This window comes from Cupressus sempervirens, chromosome 1, assembly GCF_028749045.1.
Source record: "Cupressus sempervirens isolate cs-2001-9-10 chromosome 1, ASM2874904v1, whole genome shotgun sequence".
NCBI lineage: Eukaryota > Viridiplantae > Streptophyta > Pinopsida > Cupressales > Cupressaceae > Cupressus > Cupressus sempervirens.
Window position 1 is genome coordinate 887,173,992 of NC_143118.1, and position 24,339 is coordinate 887,198,330.

A 24,339-nucleotide genomic window follows, 5' to 3' on the forward strand; every position below is an offset into this window, starting at 1 on the left:
TATCATTCCACCAAGTTGGCTTATGCATGCTCTCTTTTCGACAGCTAGAAGCCATATGATTTGTTTGGAAGGATTGTCTACATCGAAAGGGATGCCTTCATAATCCACTTGTTGTAACCACTTACCATTAGCTATTTACAACAATAAATTTATGAAGAGGACTTTGGTAACATCCACCTTAGCAAAAATGTGTGCAACTTTTTGAGAACTCTTGTAAACACTGACGACTTTACGCAAAGAATTCTCAATTGCTTCCAAGCAGGATTCAAACCAAAACTAAAATGAAAGGTTAGGCAACCTTACCCAAAGAGGAATTTTGTCAAAGCACTTTGTGACTGGATTAAAAGATTGATAAAATGTCTTCAATGGAAATGGATATTTGTTTTTCAACTCCAAATGGACTCACATAAGATCTTTTTCCTATCATAATCATCATTAAAGCCAACAACAAAGAAACCTCGAGCACCATGATAAATTAGAACATTTCCTTCCAAAATAGTCACTCACCTATTTGTAAAGGATCTCACCACTATCAAATTTCCCTTCCATCCCTTTGGTGTATGTAACTTGTTACTAATGGGGATACTTATGTCTTGCCTTCCTCAAATCCCTAAAAATCCTTGTTGGCCATTTGTTGAAGTAGAAACTCATTAGTACCATTGAAGTAGGGGTCCTCCCCTACACCAAATGAGAGTTGTAGAACCCAATGTTTTCCCGTCCTCAAATCCTTGAAAATCTATGTCCATTTTTTGAAGCAAAAACTCATCCCTACCATTGAAGCATGGGTCCCCACTTGCACTAGATGAGATTTGTAACGTAACGCCCCGCCAAGGAACCCAAAAGAAATTAACCTAAAGTTTCACTAAGTTTGTCAAACATTTATTTTTGAAAGATAATAAACAACAAGATAAAATATAGCAGAAGCATAATCACATACCATAAAATAGATTTCATCTCTTTGGGTTCTATAACGTTGAATCACATTTAAGTGTAATAAATACTAAAACCAAAATATAAAATGTCCATACTAAAGAATAACAACATGTACGAATTCCATTTAAATAATATACAATTATAGGATGCCACTTGGCAATAAATAGAGTGCACAATCGTCCACTGTACAAGTCACATGGTATGAAAGATTGAAATAATATACATCATGAAATAGATTACATCATCTTATAAGATCTATAAAATCAAATACAGTACAACCATCTATCATAGTACATAAGAAATAGAATGAAAGAGAGTACAAAATAGGGAACTCCAGCCATGACATCAAACTATCGGATCTCAATGGTATAAGTAAAAGGCACTACCACCCAACCTCATGGAACCCAAAAAGGTCCACTCCCACCGCGTTGCAGAGATAAACTCAAGTCCCAAACAGGATAACAAACTCAAAAGTGAATACCACATCTAGGTTCAAGGAATCACTTGAAAGAAAACTGTCTCAAAGGGTACCAAGACACAAGTATCAACTAATCCCAGAGGAAACACAAACACGTAAAAAATCTACTATGCAAGTGGGCAAGTGTCATCGCATGAGCCAACTCTAAGGTTACCACGGTAGTCTTTTAATATTCCAGACCCCCTAGTGCCTCTATGCAGCATTAGTATCCTTTTGTACAAACAAGGCATATAAACAAGTCAGCTCTAAGATTGCCATGACAGTCTTTTAATACTCCGACCCCCTAGTGACTTTCTGTGGTACCAATATCTTATTAATTCATTTTAAGCCCATTTAATGAAATGTTATCACTTATTAAAATAACCTACAATGGGTTACCTGTCAGCCTCTTTAGGGCCTTGACTTCCATTGCAAGCCACTTCCCTACATGACATACATAAAACCTACCCTAAGATCAACAAAAGACCATAAACCACACATTAGTTCTTAAACAAGCAACTAGTACATACTATAAACATCACTGATCATAATCACAAATTCCACCAGTACAATCATCCTAACAAGATTGATCCAAAAAAAAGTACACATAAACCAAATCCATGTCATAACATGACATCACCAAGAATAAATCACATAATCACCTCAGTCCTATACAAGAAACTAGGAAGCAATCCAAAGCTAATTGATCGAAGACTTAAAGGTTATATCAAGAAAGACACATCATCCACCTCAGTTTCACACAAGAACACTAGAAAGCAATAACAAAGATATGGACAAATTCTTCATAGAATACACATGACACATCACCATGGTCGGGTGTAAAAGATCGTAATCAAAACATCATTATGACATCACAACACAAACCCCCAAGCCTTTCGTAAACATCCTGACTGGCAAAGCTAAGTCAACCTTGAAACCCAGAATCAAAAACCTACATGTCATAAAGAGTACACACAGAAGTCATTTCCATAATTCATAAGGTTTTGAAAACACTAGGGTTTAATTTTCACTTATAAGTTTTCATGTTCTCATTTTCATTTTCAAGTATTGCAGTTCATAATGATTTTGATCTCAATCAGAGTTTCTGTTTTTGTTTCTCTAGTTGCTAGAATCACTATGGTTTCTGAGTTCACTATGTTAGAATCTGAAAAGATTAATAACCTAAAAAACTATTGCAAAGAATAAATATCTAAACTATGAATGCAAATGATACAAAATCAAAATAGCAACACAGAGTTAGTCTCCAAGAGAGTAATGCAAATGCTAGAAGCAAAATAGCATTAAGAGGATGCAAAAACAAGAGATGCAAATACAAGCCAAGTAACATGCTTATATAGGCTAGGAAGAGGGAGGAGGTGGCAACACCGATCAATGAGGAGCAACCATCTATCAGACTAAAGATAGAAAAGTATCTTCCCAAGATAGCTAATGGATGCTCAAATGTAGGAAGGTGACACCTCGCAACCATTCACTTAATAAGACATGCTTTATTAACCTAAGCGAGATTATTAAAAGTATAGGAAAAACTTAGCAATATAGGGAAAAATAAATAACCTACTAGGAAATAAAAAAATACACTAACACCCCCCCATAAGCAAAGCTTAGGTGGATGTAGAAATGGGTCCCGACAAGTCAAGCCTGATGAGGTACCCATGTACATAAAATTCCCCCAAAAGAGAGAGAAAAGAGACCCCCCAAAAAAATGTCAATACTCTGAGTGAGAGGAAGAGGCCCCCGAAAAGATGAAGCATCCTGCACCCTTAGCAAAGCTCGCAAATGAAGGAACTTGCTCTCAGTGAAGGGTTTGTTGAAGATATCATCAACCTGCTTGGAAGTCAGACAATAGCGAAGGTTAATGACGTGACCATGGATGAGCTACCAGATGTAGTGCATGTGGACCTCTATGTGTTTGGTCTGCTGATGATGAACTAGATTCTATGAGATCTGAATGGCACTCTGGTTGTCACAAAATATGACCGATGGTTGTCTAATCTGGATACCAAAATCAATAAGAAGATGTTGAAGCGAAATGGCCTCAGTGGTGGCATTTATAGCCCCCCAATACTCAGCCTTAGTAGAAGATAGAGCAATAGAAAACTACTTTTTTCTCGACCAATAAACAAGACCTAAACCAAGTGAGAAATTGTAACTTGAAGTAGACTTACGATCTTGAGAATCACCCGCCCAATTTGAATCTATATAGCCCACAAAATCAAGCTCAATACCTACTGTTTAGTGAATCCCACAATTGTGAGAACCCTGAATGTAGTGAAGGATTTGCTTGGCTTCTTTCTAATGCAACTCATGAGGTACCTGCATGAATCGAGAGACTATGCCTATAGCATATGAGATGTTGGGTCTCACACGAGTTAGATAAATGAGACTCCCAATAAGTTGGTGGTACAAAGTTCCCTCAACAAGTGGAGAAGAACACTGATCCTCAAGTTTGACTCTAGAAAGGAAGGGAGTCAGAGAAAGCTTACAATCAACCATATGAAACCTTGAGAGTAAATCTAGAGCATACTTGGACTGTGTGATGGTGATCTTGGAAGGAGACTAAAAGATCCCAATCCCAAGAAAGTAATGCAATAAGCCCAAGTTAGTCATCAAAAAATTGTTCAGAAGGGCCACTTTGACAGCCTTAATGGTGGGTGAAGAACTTCCTATGATTAGCAAGTCATCAACATACAAAACAAAAAATAGAAGTGAATCACCCTGTTGTAGACATTAGGATCAAAATGGCATCGAGTGAACCCAAATAATAGAAAGAAGGAGTCCATCTTGGCATACCAGGCCTAAAGAGCCTATTTGAGGCCATAGAGAGACTTCTGAAGATGACACACAAGTGAAGAATCTTAAAGGAAGCCCTGTGGTTACTCCATGTATATCTCCTCATGAAGGTCACCATGAAGAAAAACACTCTTCACATCCATTTAATGTACTTCCCAATGATTAGCTATAGAAATGGAAAGAACAAGTTGAATGGAATTCATTTGAGAAACTGGCACAAAAATATCAGAGTAGTTAATCGCAGGAACCTAGGAGAATCCTTTGGTGACCAAACAAGCCTTGTGTTTGTCAATTGAACCATCTGCTACAAATTTTGTCCAATAGATCCACTTACATTGAACAAGTTTTCTTCCCTTAGGAAGAGGGACAAGATCCCAAGTGTGGTTTCTCATCACACAACTATACTATTCCTACATAGTTGTATCCCACTCAAGAATACCAGAAGCCTCATGAAAGGACTGTGGATCTGAGGCAATAGCAATGAAGTCATGTGGAGCATCTTGGAATTGTGAACAAGTCTACCTAGTGTTTGATAGATCCCCAACCCAATCACCTGTAGACTGCAAGGTCTGTCTAGCCCAAAGTGGACTGAAAGATGGAGAATCTAGAGGAGAATCATTAACCTTTGAATGATGACTAGGAGAGGAAGGAGGTGAGTTCTTTGAATCACTCTCTGCATCGAAAGTGGAGGTAGAAGATTGTTCAGGTGAATCTAACTCATTAGAAGATCTATCATGTATTCCAAGTGACTCCAATGTCAAATTAGGAGGAGTTAGAGAAGTGATAGAAAGTGAGATTGAAGATCCCTCCTCAAACTAAACACTCCTCTCAATGAACAACTCATGTGTAGTAGGGTGGAGCAATCAATAACCCTTCACACCATCAGGATAACCTACAAATATGCAAGATCTGCTCTACGGATCCAAGGCCTTGCATTTCTTTGCAAGAATGTGGGCCCATGCAGGAGAGCCAAAAACTTGAAATTGCTTAATTGATAGTTTCTGACTGCTCCAAGCTTCAAAAGGAGTAACTCCCTTCAAGGCTCAGTGAGGAACATGGTTCTAGATATAACAAGCACAATTAACAACCTCTGCCCAATACTGTGGTGCAAGAGATCTAGAGTGAATCATACAATTTTCCATTTCCTTCAAGGATCTATTCTTCCATTTTGCAACACCGTTCTGCTGAGGATTGTATGGAACTGAATGTTGTAAATCAATCCCCTTTGAAGTGCAAAATCTTTCAAACCGATGGTTGACATACTCACCACCATTGTCTGTGTGCAAAAATTTGATGACTTTCCCAAATTACTTTTCTACAAAAAAATTGAAGTCCTTAAAATGATCAAATACCTTTGACTTCTATTTGAGAAAGTACACCCAAGTATATCAAGAAAAGTCATCAATGAATGTGAGGACATATTGGGCCTTGCTAAAAGAAGGATGCTGAAATAGACTAGCCAAATCACTATGAACTAACTCTAGTATCTCCATGCCTTACTTTTGTCAAAATTTTCCTTAAGATGCTTACCAAGAATGCGACCTTGGCAAACACCCCTGAGAACTAAACCGAAGGCAACCCTATGACCATGCTCTGCTGGTTGAGTTGATGTAAATAGTGAAAGTTAAGATGGCCAAACCGCTCATCCCATAATTTACTCACATCATTAGAGTGAGTGAGAAAAATAGTCAAAGGAGGATCAGGAACAAAGTGAGAAAATAGATAGAGTCATGACTGATGATCTACTCTCCCAGCTATAACTATAGAATCACTGTGTAATTCACGTATCTCCATTGAATTAGGAGTGAACTTAACCTGCTTGCATGAACCTATGTGAGTGATCTAGTATACTGATAGGAGATTAGTTGATAATGAGGGTACACAAAGAACATCATGGAATGTGCCATCCCCCACATCAACAAACCCTCTCCCACACACCTCAACAGGAGTTTCATCACCCATCAAAATAGAAGGCATAGTACACAGCTCTAAGGATGCAAGTTCTTCCTTAGATGAAGCTATGTGGTGCAAAGCACCTAAATCAAGAACCCAAGTGGATGGTGAGGAAGAAACTGCAACAAGAGCCTTGCCCTTTCCTTTCCCCTTGCTATTTTATTTTGCCTTGTTAGACCCTTCATTAGAACTTTGTTTTATAGGCTCAGGAACACTAATATTATTCTTCACAAGAATGTATGTCAAGTGATCAATATGTTTCTTCAAACATTTATGTTCATCATGACTGGGTCTTTTACAATAGGTACATTTGACCTTTTCTTTCTTAGGCTTATCGCCTTTGGAAGATGGGGTATCAATAGTTACTTTTGAAGCAACCAGTATCTGATCCTTCTTTTTCTCACTATTATTTTGTTTCTCATCCTTACTATTGTTATTACTGCTTTGTCCTTTTTGTTCTTTTGTGCCTTGGCTGGCAACCAAGGCATGTGACTTAGAGGACTTAAGAGTGCCCATTTGGATTAGCTTGTCCTATTCTTGAGTGAGATTCATAGCAAAACCATCTAAAGATGGCATGGTGAATTGGGTACCAAGTACACCCTTAATAGCATAGAAGGTAGAGACAAACACATAATATTCTACACTTAGCTTAGAGAGAATACTAAGAATCAGTTGTTCATTTTTCTTTTCAATTCCACATTGTTTTAACTACAACCTTAGTGATTTCAATTTGGTGAAGAAATCTTGGATCGTGTTGAAATTGCTTGGACTTAAACTAATTAGTTCATTTTCCAACATATGACCCCTCATTGAATCTTGTGTGCCAAATAGTGTTTCTAGCTCTATCCATATTTCATTTGGTGTATCCAAAGACTCAATGTGAAATAACAAGTCAAGAGAAACAAACAAACACAATGTTTCATTTGCCTCATCACATTTGTTAAACCACTTAGGCTTATCTTCAACTTTATCAGGTTCAGTTTCAAGTCCCATAGTTATCTTATTTAATCCAGCTTTCCTTAAGTGAATTGTCATGTGTGATTTTCACTCAAAGTAATTGTATGGAGTTAGGATGGGCATATTTGTTTGATCCATGATGAAGAAATATAGAGAAGAAATGCTAAAAAGAAGAGAACCCGACCACGACAATGCCCCCCCCTTTTTACTCAATTAAAGAACACCCCCCCCCCTGCCCCCCCAAAAATAAAATAAAATAAAATAAAATGATTTTGCACTTTATTTTAGTGTGTTTATAACTACCACTAGCAAGAAATACTAAGTTGTCTTGATTTCAATGCATTACAAAAACTCTCACGAAGAGCATATTCTAAAAGTAAAACTTGGGCACAATATTGAAGGAAAAAAATAGCACCACTGTGATCTACTCAAAAAATTGTGCACTTTCAAAAAAAGAATCACCTTGATATGAGGTCGTATGAGAAAGTTATGATCCTTCGAAGTTTTTAAAAGGAGAACTATGCAAAGTCACTGCCGAGAATCTACAATTTTTGAAAAAATTATGGATGAAAATCAAATAGTGACTGCACTAGTGAATAGAGCATAAATAAATAGCCAAGATCATAACAAGAATAATTGAAATTAGAGTCTGTATGAGCAAGAACGAGGCATTTGAAAACTGCATTCAAAACTATGACTGCCAATGGAGAGGGGTATGGCTATAGCTTTCCACGCTCGATTATTTAAAATATATAGATTGCATGCAAAAACTAAAAGATATCCAAATGGTTTTTTGGGGCTGCAAACAAAACCCAGAAAGCATTTTTCTTGTTGATGTATAGAAGATGTAGCTGTAGTGTAAATTAGATGCCTTTAACAACAAAAAATAGCCCCAACAACCAAAAGACATCATGAAAAGATTGAATCAACTACCTAAGTCAATAAATGACATGCTGGAACTTGTAATATTGATTGAAAACACCAACTATGCAAGTTGGTTGTCAAATTTGAGATTGAAACCTTAGTTTTGCAACTTGTATGACGATCTCTAATCTCGGTGAAATGAAAGCCAAATCTAACTTTCTCAAGCCTCCTGGACGCATTGGAACAACAAGAAATGTTGCCAGTATAACCAGAAATGTTGCAATCACTAAGAGATCCAAAATGTTTGTGTCAAACTTTTTTCGATTCTCAAAATCATCCGAAGATGTGAGAGAAGAGCATACTGGGTTTTTCAAAAACTTATAATAAGATTTATTAGCCCCCCTTGAATCTCTCCAATAAAGAAACTAAAATCTACTCTTGCACATAGAAAAACTCTGATACCATGTTAGAATCTAAAAAGATTAATAACCCAAAAAATTAGTGCAAAGAATAAATATCTAAACTATGAATGCAAATGATACAAAATCAAAATAGCAACACAGAGTTAGTCTCCAAGAGAGTAATGCAAATGCTAGAAGAAAATTAGCATTAAGAGGATGCAAAAATAAGATACGCAAATACAAGCCAGGTAGCATGCTTATATAGGCTAGGAAGAGAGAGGAGGCGTGTAGTGTCTGCCCTATTTGCATTTTTGATGTCATTGTTGAACTCTTTTAGGTCAGTTTTATGTTTGATGATTAGTACTATTGTTTTGAGATTATCAAATATTGTTTTACATTTAGTTTATTATATAATGAGATTACTTGGTACTCTATATTTCATGTATGCATGATGATTATTTAGTGTTTTCAGTTATTGATGATGATTAGTTAGATGGTTTATTATCATATGTATTTTCTTATGGATACTTACCTCATATTGCATGTGTATGGTGTGTGTGTTTGTTTTCTTTATGTATGACATTTCTAATGTGGTTAAGGAAGGGAGTTGTAGTCACCTACTAGTTGGGATCTACACGATGCACCACTTCCTGCCATTGCCTATTTAGCTTAGAATATTCTATTTGTACATGCGTGAATTTTATGTAGGTTGCAGGTATTGGGTATCAACTTCTTTAAATTTCCAGGATGAGCGTACCCTATTGCATTATCTCAATGGTAAGAGAGGGGAGATAAATTCTTAAGTCCAAATCCTAAACCTTTAAGCCATTTGTCATAATTGAAAATTAGGACAAGTATCTGAGTCGAGTACCCTTCAAATGCGTCGAATGATGTTAATTTGTGATTATAACCCTTTAGTTTGATTTTGTATGTGTTTTTCTATGATGGGTTTTTGTATTTTACTTTATGAGTCTTTGGTGGATTTTCTATTAATTAAGTCAATTACAAGATTAAATTAATTATTTAATTTAATGAAAAATTATTATGACATTTTAATATTTAATTATATTTAATTAATTGAGAAATTAATTAAATAAAAAGACTTAAATTTGGAGATAAAAGCTATAAGAATAAATTTAGAACGTGATAATATTTATTTAATTTAATAATAATATATTTAAAGTTCATTTTTAAATAAATGTTAAATATTATTGTTATTTAAGATAATAAATATTTATTAAATTAAATGTTCAAAATTAAATTAAGAGTGAAAAAAGTTATTAAATTATGAAAAAGTTTTAAGTTTGCATGATTTGAGTATGAGATCAAAATAGAAGAAATTAATTAAAAAGATTAAACATGTGAATTTAATAATGTTATTTTAATTGCATAAAGTGTGCATGAGATTAAAGTTAATAAATTATTTGAAAATGAAGTCAAGTGGAAAATTAAATAAAGTTATTTAATAATGCAATTAACGTGCATGGAAAAGATAAATAAAAGATTTTTTAAAAAAAGATTAATAAAAGTTAATTTGGAATTGAGTCTAGTGAGCATTTTCAGCAAAGGAGGAATTTGGATGTGAATTTTGGGGAGAAAATTCTAGAAAGGAAACTTTGAAAAAATTGTTAGAGAGAAGTTCTTGGATAGAAGCGAATTCTCTCACAAATCTTCTGGGCGTTGCGATTTTAGCATCAGAATCCAGGTAGATTCTTATGTTTTAAAATTGCATAGTTAATTACGTTATTTAAAACAAATTATGTCTTCTTTGTGACTGTGGATTATAGATCCGAATTTCTCTATAGTGAACTTGTGAATATTTTAATATTGTAGGTTACTGAATGTATGCTAATATCCCTTTGTGTTCGTGGAGATTCAAAATATAGTAAAGGAAACCTCATTTTGTAGATTTTGGAGAATCAAAATTAAGCCAGGAAGGGTTGAAAGTTGAAGAGAAAATTAATCAGGTAGGGTTTTGAAAATTAAAAAGAAATTAAAAAAAGAAAATTCAGTTGGTTAATGATATTTTCTCTATCAAATTATATAAGTAAGTTTATTTTTTTAAAATTAATTAATTAAAATAAATTAAAAATTATTTGTTTATTTAAATATTATCATTGGCGAAAATTTAAAATAAAATAAAATATGTTTTTATTTTAAAAAGGAAATTGGTTTTATTTAAATTTTAAATTTATTTTTTTTTTATGAAATAAATTGGTTATTAAATGAAAGCGATTTTTTAAAAAAAATTATAATGAAATTGTTAATGGGGTGGGGGGAACTCCACACACCCCACCCCCTCCTATTTTCTTCTTTCACATGCATGCGGGCAGCAAACTCTGTCGCTGACGTAGCATACTCTGCTATGACAACAATAGAGATGCCGCACATGCGTAGGCCGATGGGCCTATAAAAATATATAAGTTTTGGTTTTAATTTTTTATATTAAAGTTACAAATATATGTTGTAAGATTTAATTTATGATATATTTCTTGTAGTTAATATTAATATATGTAATTTAATATATATTAAATGAAATTTAGCATATATTAAATATTAATAAGTATTAATTCATAAAATGTTAATGAGTTATCATTTTATTAATAAATTAGTAATTGTTTAGTAAGAATTTAAATTATGTTTAAATAAACTATTATTATTAATAATTTAATTAAGTAATTTAAAATATGATAATATTTAATTAAGTCTTAATTAAGTCATTATTAAATGATTTGAGATCGTAACTGGTGAATTATATAATTTATCAATTAATTTAATTTAATTTGGTGATTGGAAGTGGACGATGGGGAGAATGTGGAGAAGCGTTGGCTGTCGGCTGGGCTAGGGTTTTTCCCCTAGCCTGTTCTTGGTGTTTGATCTTTACTATTTTTCTGTTCTGTTTGGATTGCTAGCTACTGGACATAATTTGCGTCGGTGTTTTTGGAAATCTTCTGCAGTCTTGAGGTTTTATTGTTTGCATGGCAGGGCCTGGGATTTCTTCTCCGTTGGTGAGAACAGATGGTTCTTCTCCAACTATGCATGCAATGCGATCTGAATCGTTTTATTCAAGGGAGAGCTCTAAGCTAAAAAAAGTTAATGGTTGTTTTCCGCGTAGCCATGATCGTCCTGTTTTGGTTATTCCTCCAATGGTTGTAATGGAGGACATTGATTATTGGACCAAGCATGCTTTGATATACAAATTTCTTGGAATCCGAATTTCCCTATCCGCTCTTGAGGCATGGATCCGCCACTCATGGCAGGTTTAAGGCGATATGGAGATCATGTTGTCGGGGAATAGTTATTTTTTTGTTGTATTCTCTTGCATGTCTGATCGGGATCATGTTTTTGAAGGAGGCCCTTATTTCTACAACCATGTGGGGTTATTTGTCAAACCTTGGCATTCAGGTTTTAATTCTGCTGAGGATCTCCCTTCAACAGTGCCAGTTTGGGTTCGCTTGCCTCATCTTCCCTTGGTTTTTTGGCGTGAAGACATCCTTCGACAAATTGCTACTTTGTTGGGGAAGCCGGCTGCGATCGCACATCAATCCCTCGATAAAAAGGTTATTTCTTATGCTAGAATTTGTGTTGAAATTAATTTGAATAACCCATTACCAGATTCTTTGGAAATTTGTATGGGGGATTTTTCTTGGGTGCAGCAGTTAGATTATGAATCTCTCCCTTTTCGTTGCCGGATTTTTCATGAGTATGGTCATTTACTGCATCAGTGCCCCCATAACTCAAGTTTCAAAGGAGTGGATGGTTCTACAGCTGGCAATACTGGTGGTTTGGCAGATACTACAGGGAAAGGACAATCTCAAATGGCTAATACTACCAAGGGGATGAATCCGCAAGATGCTACAGGTAAGGGTAAGGCTCAAATGCAGGATAAGGATGGATTTACCCCTGTTCGCCCTCATGCTAAGGGTCGTGGTCAAAAGAGGCCTTTGAAAGAAAGATTATCTGATTCAGGTTTTAACCGCTTTGAGGTGCTGGATAGAATGGTTCTAGAGGAGGGTATTCCTCCTCCTATCTCTTCTGATCCAGTTTGCCCAGATGAGAGATCTGTTCCTAATGATGCTTGTGGGGCATCCCAAGTTGTAGTATATCAAAATTGTGAGGTCCCTGTAGCTCCTGTGACAGAGGCTCTGGTGACTCCTGCAGTGTTGGAGGATAATGATGTTATTTTAGCTGATTTGGTTAAGGATGTGCTACCATCAGGTAAGGGCAAGGGTTCTCCTCTCCCCTTGGGGTTGATGTCTCGACCCTTTAAGTGGGCTTCTTCTACTCCTCTAAGGAGTGGGTGCAAAATAGACCAAGAGAAGATTAAACTCACAGGAGATATATTGATTGAGTCTGGTTCAGTGAAACCTTTGGATTCTCATTTTCCCAATTCTACCCAATGATGATTATTCTCTCATGGAATGTAAGGGGGTTGAATAGCATCCCTAGACAAAAGGCTATTCATAACTTGGTGGTTGATCATAGCCCTAATGTTTTTTGTATCCAAGAGACTAAGCTCTCTATGGAGTCTATGGTCCAATATGCCCCCAGTATTTGGTCTCGTGGCCAATGCCAGTGTGTTGGGGCAACAGGCAGTGCGAGTGGTTTAGCTATATTTTGGGATCCTCAAAAAATTTCTCCTCTTGGCTGGATGTCTTCTCGCTCAGCTCTCTCTATGGTAGCTTCTGCTCTAGACTTAGGAGAGGTAATCATGGTTACTAATGTGTATGCACCTGTTGATCTTGTGGGAAAGGAGGAACTTTGGGAACATATTCAATATGTTAGAAATTTTCATCCTTATCATCCTTGGGTGTTAGCAGGGGACTTCAATTCAGTTTTAAGTCTAGAGGAAAAGCATGGTGGTTTGGCTAGATTGGGGCCTTCTCTGCTCTTTTTCGGCAACATATATCTCTTTTGCATCTCTCTGATGTTAAGCCTTCTAATGGTCTCTATACCTGGAATAATTGCAGGACTGGTGTTGCTGCTATCTCAGAACGTCTGGATAAATTTCTTGTTTCTTGCTTCTGGGTTAGTGGCACCCTTACTATCTCTTTAGAAATCCTTGATTGGAGGGGTTCAGATCATTGGCCAATCAAATTTTCTGCTATAGGGGCTTATGTTCCGAAGCATCCTCCTTTTAAGTTCTAGTTGATGTGGCTTCGGGACTCCTCTCTTCATGATTGTGTTTTCTGTTGGAGGAAAGATGGTGCTCCTGCATATGGTACTGCAATGTTCTCATTTTCTAAAAGGCTTCAATATGTTAAAAGGCAGCTCAAGATATGGAATAGGGAATGCTTTGGGAACCTTCACTTTATGAAGAGGCTTGCTCAAGAAGATCTTGATGTCATCACAAGGGAGATTAGAGATCGAGGTTTCTCAGAGGATCTTGGCAAGGTTGAATCCCTTGCTTCTAGAGCTCTAGAAGAATGGGAACTTCGAGAGGAAATTTTTTGGAAGCAAAAGGCTAGAGTTGATTGGCTCCAGGAAGGTGATCGTAACACTGCCTTTTTCCATAAAATAGTGCAATCTCACCGGAATCAGAGCACTATCTCTTCTTTGGTTAATTCTCAAGGTATCCAACTGAACTCCTTGCCAGCTTTGTTCTAGGAGGCTATTTGGTACTTGTCTACCCTCTTCTCTGAGGACTCTCCTCCTGCTGATAATGAAGAAGATCTTATTTTGTCCTGTATTCCTTCCCTTATCACTCAGGAAATGAATGATTATCTCATGCATCCTATTTCTTTGGAAGAGCTGGAGGAGGTGGTCTTTGGCATGCCTAAAGGGAAGGCTCCTGGTCCTGATGGCTTTCCAGTTGAATTCTTTCAGGAATTTTGGGACATCATTAATCATGATTTTTTGGAGGTGGTTAAAGAATCCTATGCTAGCAAGCAGATGCTTCGAGCTTTGAACTGTACATTCTTGACTCTTATTCCTAAGAGAGAGGGTGCTAATCAATTGGAGTTTTTTAGACCAATTGCCTTATGTAATGTGGTTTACAAAGTTATTACTAAGTTGATTGCTGAGAGATTGAAAAGGTGGCTTCCCATTATTATATCAGAAGAACAAGGTGGTTTTGTTGCTGGCAGACAAATTTTGGATGGGGTGGTTATTGCTACTAAGGCTATTCACTCTATGACTACTTCAAGGGAGAGAGCCATGTTTGTTAAGATGGATATGGCTAAGGCCTACGATAGAGTTAAATGGAGTTTCCTAAGGAGTATTCTTCTTTCTTTTGGATTTAGCTCTGACTGGGTGAGTTGGATTATGAGTTGTGTTACTTCTTCCTCTTTTTTTTTTTTATTAATGATCAACCTTCTCAACTATTTGGTGCTTCTAGAGGCCTCTGCCAGGGTGACCCTCTCTCCCCATATCTATTCATCATCATGGCTAAAGGCTTGGGCAGATTCATTAAGCATCAGGTGTCCCAGAATTCTATTCAAGGCTGGCGGTGGGGTAATGGCTTACCTTCTCTTTCCCATCTTCAATTTGTTGATGATTCTGCTCTTGTTGGTCTTGCTAGGATCAAGGAAGCTAAAGCCTTTCGACATGCTTTGGACATTTATTTGGAAGCTTCAGGCCAAAAAGTTAATGAGCACAAATCTTCCATTTACTTTTTTAACACTCCTGATTCTATTAAGCATAGGATTGTTGGTATACTACGGTTTCAGATAGGATCACTTCCTTTGACTTATCTTGGCATCCTTATTGCTGTTTCCAGGCAGCCACGTCTCTTCTGGCAAAATTTGATTACCAAGCTTCAGGATAAGGTAAATCATTGGACTCATAGATGGCTTTCTACTGCTGCTCGGGTTACTCTTCTTCAAGTTGTTATCCAAGCTCTTCCTACTTATCGAAGCATGGTTCATGCTGCACCTATTTACTTTCTCAAGGAGTTTGATGCTCTTTCTCGACAATTCCTTTGGAGTGGTAATTTGCGTAGTACTAAATGGAGCTTGGTTAATTGGGCAACTGTTTGTAGGCCTAAAAAGGAGGGTGGTCTTGGTCTTCGATCTGCTCTATTGAGTAGTCAAGCTTTGGCTGCTAAACTTTATTGGCGATGGTGCTATAGACAACATCAACTTTGGGCTCGTATTATAACTCATAAATATTTTCATGGTGCTGATCCTTGCTCTATTTCTGCACTTCCTCTTGAAGGTCGTGGCTCAATGGTTTGGCATACTTTGAAGACAAGTACGATGTTGGTAAAGAGGGGTCTATTTTGGATATGTAAAGGAGGTTCTCAGGATTTTTTTTGGTCTGATGCTTGGGATGGATTCCCTAACATTTTATCCATATACCCTCATCTTCAGCCTCTTTGTGACTCTTTCCTTGCCGCTGGATGGGATAAAGTGGCTCATTACAAGACTCCTTATCAATTGGGACCTGTTGTTGGTTACAGATGGAAGCATTCTTCTGATTGGCCTCCTGGAGGTACAAACATGGATCGTCAGGAGCTTTCTCAAATTCTGGTCTCTAGAGAGTGTTCTTCTTTGCTTGGTCCAGATGTTTTGGCTTGGGGCGGTACCTTGTCTGGTAAATATCATGTTTCTGTTGGGTATCAGGAGATAACTAGACAATTATTTGGGGATGCTGAGGTCCCTTGGTGGAAGCAAGTTTGGAATAAAGTTTCTTGGTCCAAGTGCAATTTTTTCATGTGGCTAGTGGCTCACAACCGTTGTCTTACCTGGGATAATCTTTGTAAACGTGGATTTCAGGGCCCCTCTTATTGTGTTTTGTGTGGTAATGGAGAGGAGTCTGTCTCCCATCTATTCTTCCATTGCTCCTATTCTACTCAGATATGGCACCTTTGGTGGCGCGCTTGGGGTTGCTCTTGTCGGCATGCTTCCTCTTTGCCTGAGTTCTTGGCCCGCTTGGGTACTGCTCCCTCCAAGTCTTCTTTTCTCCATGCTGCTTGGATTGCTGGCCCATCTTTCATGCTTTGGCATATCTGGTTGGAGAGGAATCGTCACATATTCCAAGATGTTCGGCTTGGTGTTTTTCATCTTTGGTGGAAAATATCACATTCTCTTCAGGAAACTATTCTTGTGAAGTGTGAGCTTGATGGGGGTATGGATCCGATTGCTCTTGCTATCTGTAATCGCCTCAATTTTCATCTGCAGGATGGGGCTACAGCTCATAGGTTTCCTTCTATGTCCAGGCAGCTTCAGCATCAGAGGAAGGGTCGGGTTATCCGGGATGGGCACTGGACTCCTCCTCCCTATGGAGTTCTGAAAATTAACATTGATGGTTCTTCCCGTGGGAATCCTAGTCCGGCTGGTATTGGCGGAGTGGCTCGTTGTAGTTATGGGGATGTTAAATTTTTCTTCTCAGTTCATAAGGGTGATTATACTAACAATCTCATGGAAGCTCAGGCTATTTTATATGTTGTGGAATAGTGTTGCTTGCGGGGATGGAGTAAGATTATCTGTGAGTCTGATTCCCAAGTAGTGGTGAACATGCTTTCTTTGCAAGAGCTTGAGGATGTTAGTTGGGAGCTGGCTACTGTTGTTAAGAAGATTGTTTTCTTCTCTTCCTCTTTTCAGTTCATTAGGTTCACGTATATTCCTCGTGAATGGAATAGAACTGCTGATTGTTTAGCCAAATGGGCATCTAGTCATGATCTGGGTTGGAATATTAGGGATAGAAGGCAACTGTCCTTTGAGATGGTGCAAGAATTTGATGATCTTGTTGCTCAGGATTGAGCTCCTTGTTGAGCTCTCCTTGTTGTATTCCTTTCTGTCTTAATAAATTTTTACCCCTCTTTTTGCAAAAATTAAATTTGGTTTAATTAAGATTAATTAATAATGAGATGTAATTAATGATGTTGTAAATTTAATTATGGTTGGTAAAAAAATTAATAATATCGATTTTAATAAAATTGTAATTATTTTATTTAAAATCAATAATGGTTACCTTTATAATTTAGATAAATAAATGATTACCCTCAGATTATTCTTTTAGGAGATTGACTTTAATAATGAGAGTAACTTTATATAATTGAGTCGAATAAATGAATGGGTTATTGGGTGTATTAAACTGAGAATCTTATACACTTGAATATACTCCAAAATGAGAAAACTGAAACCTTTATCTTTAACCCAACCATGTGATTTAAAACAAGCCAAAATATGAACTTACACCTTGTCTTCTGTGTGATGTTTATGTTTGGGGTTTTGGGGTTTTGGGGTTGATTTGATGTTAACCTGTTTAGGTTGTTACCAGAGGCTTGGGAGTTATGAGTTTGTGATGTCATGCTAATGTTTTGATCTCGATCTTTTAAAACCCAACCATGGTAATGCAATGGCATGCTCTATGATGCATGTGGATTATTGATTGTTATTGCTTTCCAGTCTTCTTGTGTGAAACTGAGGTGTATCTATATGAGATACGTGACTTAACCATTTTTTAGTCCTCGATCAATTATATTTGCTTTGCCTTTCAGTCACTTTGAGAGGACTAAGGTGTTTTGAATGATTTATTCTTGATGATGTTATGTTGTGACATATTTGACTTGACCATTTTGGAGTCTTTGATCAGTAATATTATTTGGGATACTTTTCAATTGCTCGTTGAGAACCGATGGATCTTGTGATTTATCTTTGATGCTTTTCAGTTGTTCGTAGAGAACTATTGTGATTATTATGATTATCTTTTGGTGCTTTCCAGTTGCTCATGGAGAATTGATGTGAATATTATGGATTATCTTTTGACGCTTTTCAGTCGCTTGTATAGGGTTGAGGTGATTTTTATATGATTATTGATTTGTGCTTTTATTGAGCCTAGGGTAGGTTATCTATATGTAGTTTTGGGAAGTGGCTTGCAATAGGGGACGGGGGCCCTAAGTGGCTCTAGGGATAACCCATTGTAAGTTGTTTTAATAAGTGAAAAAATTACACTAAATGAGAGTAAAATGAGTCTGTATATGTTCTCGCCCATGCCTTGAGTGCTAGTACAAACTAGGATTAGAGTAGAGAGAACGCTTGGTTACGACCTTGCATTCCTTAGTATGTCGTGTCAGTACAAGAGGATACTAGTGTCCGCAGTGGGATCACTATGGACCCGGGAGTCCTAAGGGACTACTTAGGTGACTTTGAGTGTGATTTGTGCGATGACACTTGCCCGCTTACATAGTAGGTTTCCTACGTGTCTTCTGTGCCTCTGGGTCTAGATGTCGATCTATGTTAGAACCTTTGAGTTAGTATACTTTTAGGATTTTTTGGACTTAGAGAGTATTTGTGTTATGTGATTTGATATCCTATTTGAGACTTGAGACTATCTCCTCAACACGGTGGGAGTGGTCCATTTAGGTTCCACGCGGTCGGGTGGTAGTGCTTTTTTACTCTTACCATTGAGATCCGCCTGTAGTGACTGTGGCTAGAGCTTCTTGGGATGCTTGTTTATCAGGTTTAGATGATGTTGTTTACTAACGCATTTCCTTATATTGATGATTAGCATGTGATAGATGATGTTATCTACTTTGCAGGATCATCTTATGCTTTATTCTAGCATGTTAGATTTCTTTATGTGTATATTGTGGTATGTTTTAGTTGTGGCATCCCTATTATGATAGTACTGATGATCTAATCAGTGGCTTGGGATGTTATGTGTAGGGGATGGTTAGGGCCCACGATGGTCTAATGATGCTATTGACAGTTGGGAGGAACTGCGCACTTAGTTGTGTTTTATGATGGATGGATGTATCATGTGTGGTGGATGGTTTCATTTATTTTACTATACTTTGTATCATGGATCCGAAGGGGATGATGTATTCTATTTTCACATATTATATTCTTTTAGCCTTTCATACCCTATGACATGTACAATGGATGATTGAGCATTCTGAATTTCATTTGCCAAGAGGTATTTGGAACAAATGTATATTATGGACATTGGACTTTTTAATTATTCTTTCATGTGAATGTGGTAGTTGTTAGACTTAGTATTAATTAAATTTAAATGTGACTCAACATTTTGGAATCCTTAAGGAATGTAACCTGTTATGTATGCTTTGAGTTGGTTGTATGTTATTGCTTCTACTACTATGTGTTTGATGTGAATGATTTATCTTTCTTGTTTTAAAAAAAAAATTGTATGACAAACTTAGTAAAACTTTAGATTAATTCTTTTGGATCCCTTGGCGGGGTGTTACAAGGTGGCAATACTGACCAATGAGGAGCAACCATCTATCGAACTAAAGATAGCAAAGTATCTTCCCGAAATAGCTAATGGATGCTCACATGTAGGAAGGTGACACCTTGCAACCATTCACCTAATAAGACATGCTTTATTAACCTAAGTGAGATTATTAAAAGTGTAGGAAAAACCTAGCAATATAGGAAAAAATAAATAACCTACTAGGAAATTAAAAAACTACACTAACACACTAGAATCTTGGACAATTCAACAATTTGTATAAAGTCGTTTAAACATTGTTCATAGTTTAATTTGTTATAAAAAAACATAAGAGTTCAGATTTTCATTTCTAAGTTTTTGACTTTATAAAATTTTCAATTTCAATTAGGGTTCATGTTTTTTCTTTCTCAAAGTATGATAACTACTAAGGTTTTCGAATCATAAAATTACCCTGGTGATAAAAATCATTTACATTTAAAACTTACTCGTCTAGAGAAAAATCTGAGTTCCTCAAAATTATAGGTCTTTTCCAAATCACAAATCACAATTTCACATCTCTCCTAAGATTATAAAACAAATTTAAAAAAATATTTATTTATATATTTAAATAATGATTAACAAGTTATTAATAGCATAATAGAAGTAGTACTAGGATGGGTGACCTCCCAGGTAGTCCCGGTGTTTCACCCCTATGAGCATCACCTAGATCCAATGAGTGCTAAGTGTTCCATTTATTCTCATGAGAGATGGATTCATGTTGAATAACTACTCATGAAATGTGGGTCAATGAGTTTGACTCAAAACTACACAGTTAAATCCTGATAGCAATATCATAGCATAATAGAAGTTTAATAATACTCATTCACAATTTATAGTCCTAATTCATCTTAATAATAATTTAATTAAATATTATTAAGATTTAATTCAAAAATCATCAATTTATTAATGATAATAATTATCATTTTAACATATATATTAATAAAACTAGCAATTAATATTAGTTATTAATATAAAAACTTCAACTATTAATAAATAATTTAGATTTATTAATAATCATAATTAATATTAATAATATAATATTAACTAAACTATATAATAATAACTTAAATAATTTTAAATTTTTAAAAAAAAAAAATTAAATTAAATTATTATTTTTAAACATAGTTTAAAAGTTCTTTAGGCCCGCATGACTGGCCTTTAAATTGATGTTGTTGCAACGGTCTACGACTGTGTACTGTTGCAGTTGCTACAACACCTGTTGCATGTAGCCGAGACTAGTACCATCGCCGGGAGGGGAGATGGGGTCTAGGACCTCCCTCCCTCCCTTTTTAAAATTTTATTTTTCAATATAAATTGTTTTAAAAAAGAATTTAAAACAAGATGCCCAACCACCACCCCGCCCCCTCCCCCCCCACCCCCAAAAAAAAAAAAAAAACTTTTTTTTAATATATATATATATATATATATATATATATATATATATATATAATAAATATTGTGAATTTAATCTAGTAGGGAAACCTAAATAAAGCAATCGAATTCACATTCTAAATTTTGATTTTAAACAAAAACCCAACTGATTAAAATTTACAAGCACAAGGGTTTTCCAAAATTCCATTCCTCAAACACAGATAACTTTGAAATGAAATCAAACTCAGATTCACAACAGGGTTTCATTAAAGAAATCAAACAAATCAACAATTATCCGAGAACAGATCTATCCAGACAGGAAGCAGATAGAAGATTGGAAAACTAAATCTATTGTGAAATTAAACACTAAGTTCTACCTGAATCTAATGCTAACCCGTAAACACATAATTGCACGAAGAACAAGAGAAAATCTATTTCCTCTAAAAACTTCCTTCCCTGAAATCACTTCTCCAAAATCCTGGTTATTGAAAATGAACTCCCGATCTCTGATAAAGAGTTCTCCCCTAAATTTGGAGCTTTGATTGTGCAATCACGAGAGGGAACTCGTTGATCAATTTCTTTTAATATTTTATTATCTTTTTACATTTTCATGCACAAACTTTTTGGTAATTTGAAATATCTTTATTAAATTAATTTTCTTTCTCTCTTTAATTAATTTATTATATTTTAATTTCATGCATAAGCTTTATGCACTTTAATTAAAATAAACTTAAATTTTTATTTTCTCTCTTTAGGTTAATTACGAGATGTTTTAATAATATATTTATTAATTTAACTTATAATATTATTTAGAGTTTATTATTAAAATAAAACTCCTAAATAAATTATTATTAAATTAAATAAATATAAAATGCCTAAATTAGAACTTTAATAAAATCTTTTATTTAATTAATTTTTCAATTAATTAAATATAATTAAATATCAAATTTCTTTATAAAATTTTCATTAAATTCTCTTTTGATTTGATTTGATTATAACAAAAAATCACAATAGACCCACAAAATCAAATCTGACAACTCAACTAAAAGTCAAAGAATATAGTCAAACTCTAGGGTCAAAGTCACGAATTCATGTCATTTGACAAGTTTGGAAAGGTGAAACTAACTCAAATACTTGTCCTATTTTCTAAGACAATAGGCTTAGTTTAGGATTTGGACTCAAGAGTTATCTCCTCACTTATACCATTGAAATACTGCGATAGGGTACACTCATCCTGGCAATTTAGAGAGTCGATACCTAGTACGTGCAATCTGCATAAAATCCATGCATGTACATACACATATATCCTAAACTAAACATGCAATGGTAGGAAGTGGTAAATTGTGTAAATTTTGACTAGTAGGTGACTACGACTCCCTCCCTCAACAACATCAAGAAGGTCAAACATAGAGAAAACATGCACGTATACCATACACATGCAAGTATGTGGTAAGTAACTATAGAAACTGTATATAATAAATCCATCTATCTAACCTCATGAAATAACTAAAATCCATTAAATGAACATACGTATATTGTCATTAAAACAATCATAAACACCTAAAATAACTAAATAACTCATCACATATATAAACTAAGTATGAAATTAACATTTAATGAAATTTGATAACCAAGCACCGATAATCATAAAACATAATCAGAAAATTGACCTAAAAGAATCTGACACTACAACATAAAAGTCAAGTAGGGGTAGGCATTACATGTAGAACACGCAAACCATTCATACGAATTGAGCCATTCCAACCAATCTCACTATCTTTACATCCATCCCCTATAAGTTGTGAGAAACACCAAGAGATGCTTGTCATGCTATGGTTTTGAGGAGAGATCAAAACCCTAGCCATGGTAGCGGACATTAGGAGCCATTTCTAGCCTAAAATTCTTGCATATTACTAAATAGTAATACTATTCTTATATTAACAATAATTTATATTATGGTTTGATTTGTTTTTAAAAAATTAGGTGTTATGAGTTGTGTAGTGATTTTGAAATTAGAAGTAGTGATTTTTAAATTAGAAGTATATAAAAACAAGGGAGTTGACCCTTTATAGAAGAAAAGTCCAACAATAAGTTATCATGTCATCAACAATGCATAGGCAATCCAAAAGGTACTAAATAGAACTATAAAAAAATATCAATACAAAGCATAAAGGCTTTTGGTTGAACAAAGTGGGCAAAAATCATATCGAAAGAGAGGAAGGGTGAGTGTTCTTTATACACTGACATACAACTATCCAAGCTATACTATCCTTATGCTTCCTAACAAAATAGATTTGCTAGGGAAGTTATCAATAGCAAAGGGAGGGGGTTGTAGAAGTTTAGCATTGTCAGCAAAAACCTAGTGTAAAGTAGTGGGAAAAGTAAAGGGAGCAGGTATATCTTGGATCGAGGGAAAAGTACCATCATGATTTGGGGCAACAACACAAGTTGCAACAAAAGCTAGACTTGGAACAATCACATAAGCCTAGTCTCAATTGATTGTAGATGTGCTATCAAGATTTTTTGTAGGGGTTTCTTCTTCATCAACAATATTATGTGAATCCTTAGAGTAGGACTCAGGGAGAGTCAACACTATGAACAATCAAAGAAGCATTACTTACAACCTTCCACCAAGTAGAATCACCAAAAGTTGTACATCCACCTTCAGAACACAACCAAGGAAATCCTCGACAACTTCAAAGAAAGACATCTCCCAAAAAAGGAGTAGGATATTAGGAAGAAAAACCCACACTGAATGCACATTGAGTGGTTAAGAGAGAATGTTGAATGAGATTGCCGAAGGTTTGGAAAAAAGGGAATAATTTACCTAAATCCATTGCTTCTTCTTAATCAAATCACGATACTTCATCGAAGAAAAATAAGCAATAAAAGAATCCATCAACACAAGGGTAGAGCTCAATATCATATGAGACAAGAGGTTTCCAAGAGTTGGTAACCCAATAGTGCAAGTCTTTGAGAGGCAACCAAAGGCCTACAAATCTATCAACCAACCCATGGCTCTAGTGTAAATCTATATTTTCTTCCACTTTAGGGCAATAGATAACCACAAGTGGCATCTTAGCACAAGAAATGGGATGAACATTCACCTTTGAAGGTGTTAGTGTGCTTCTAGCACCTGCATTTTAAACTTCCAAATCAGACCCATCAAGTAAATCTTCTGTTAGTTTGTTTTGCTAATTATGATGTTCTAGGATTTGACTTGTAAGAATACAGTGTTTGGAGAATGTACTGAACCTGAACCTTGATTTGCAAAGCTTAGAAGGTCAAGTTCAAATGTTCAAAGCTTGAGATACAGTTCAGATATACATGGCACTTGGTTTGAAATCAAATTCAAAGTTTAAATTCTGACCTACAGTTTCAAAGATCACCCTCCAAGCCCAAGTTCATGAGCACAGGTTG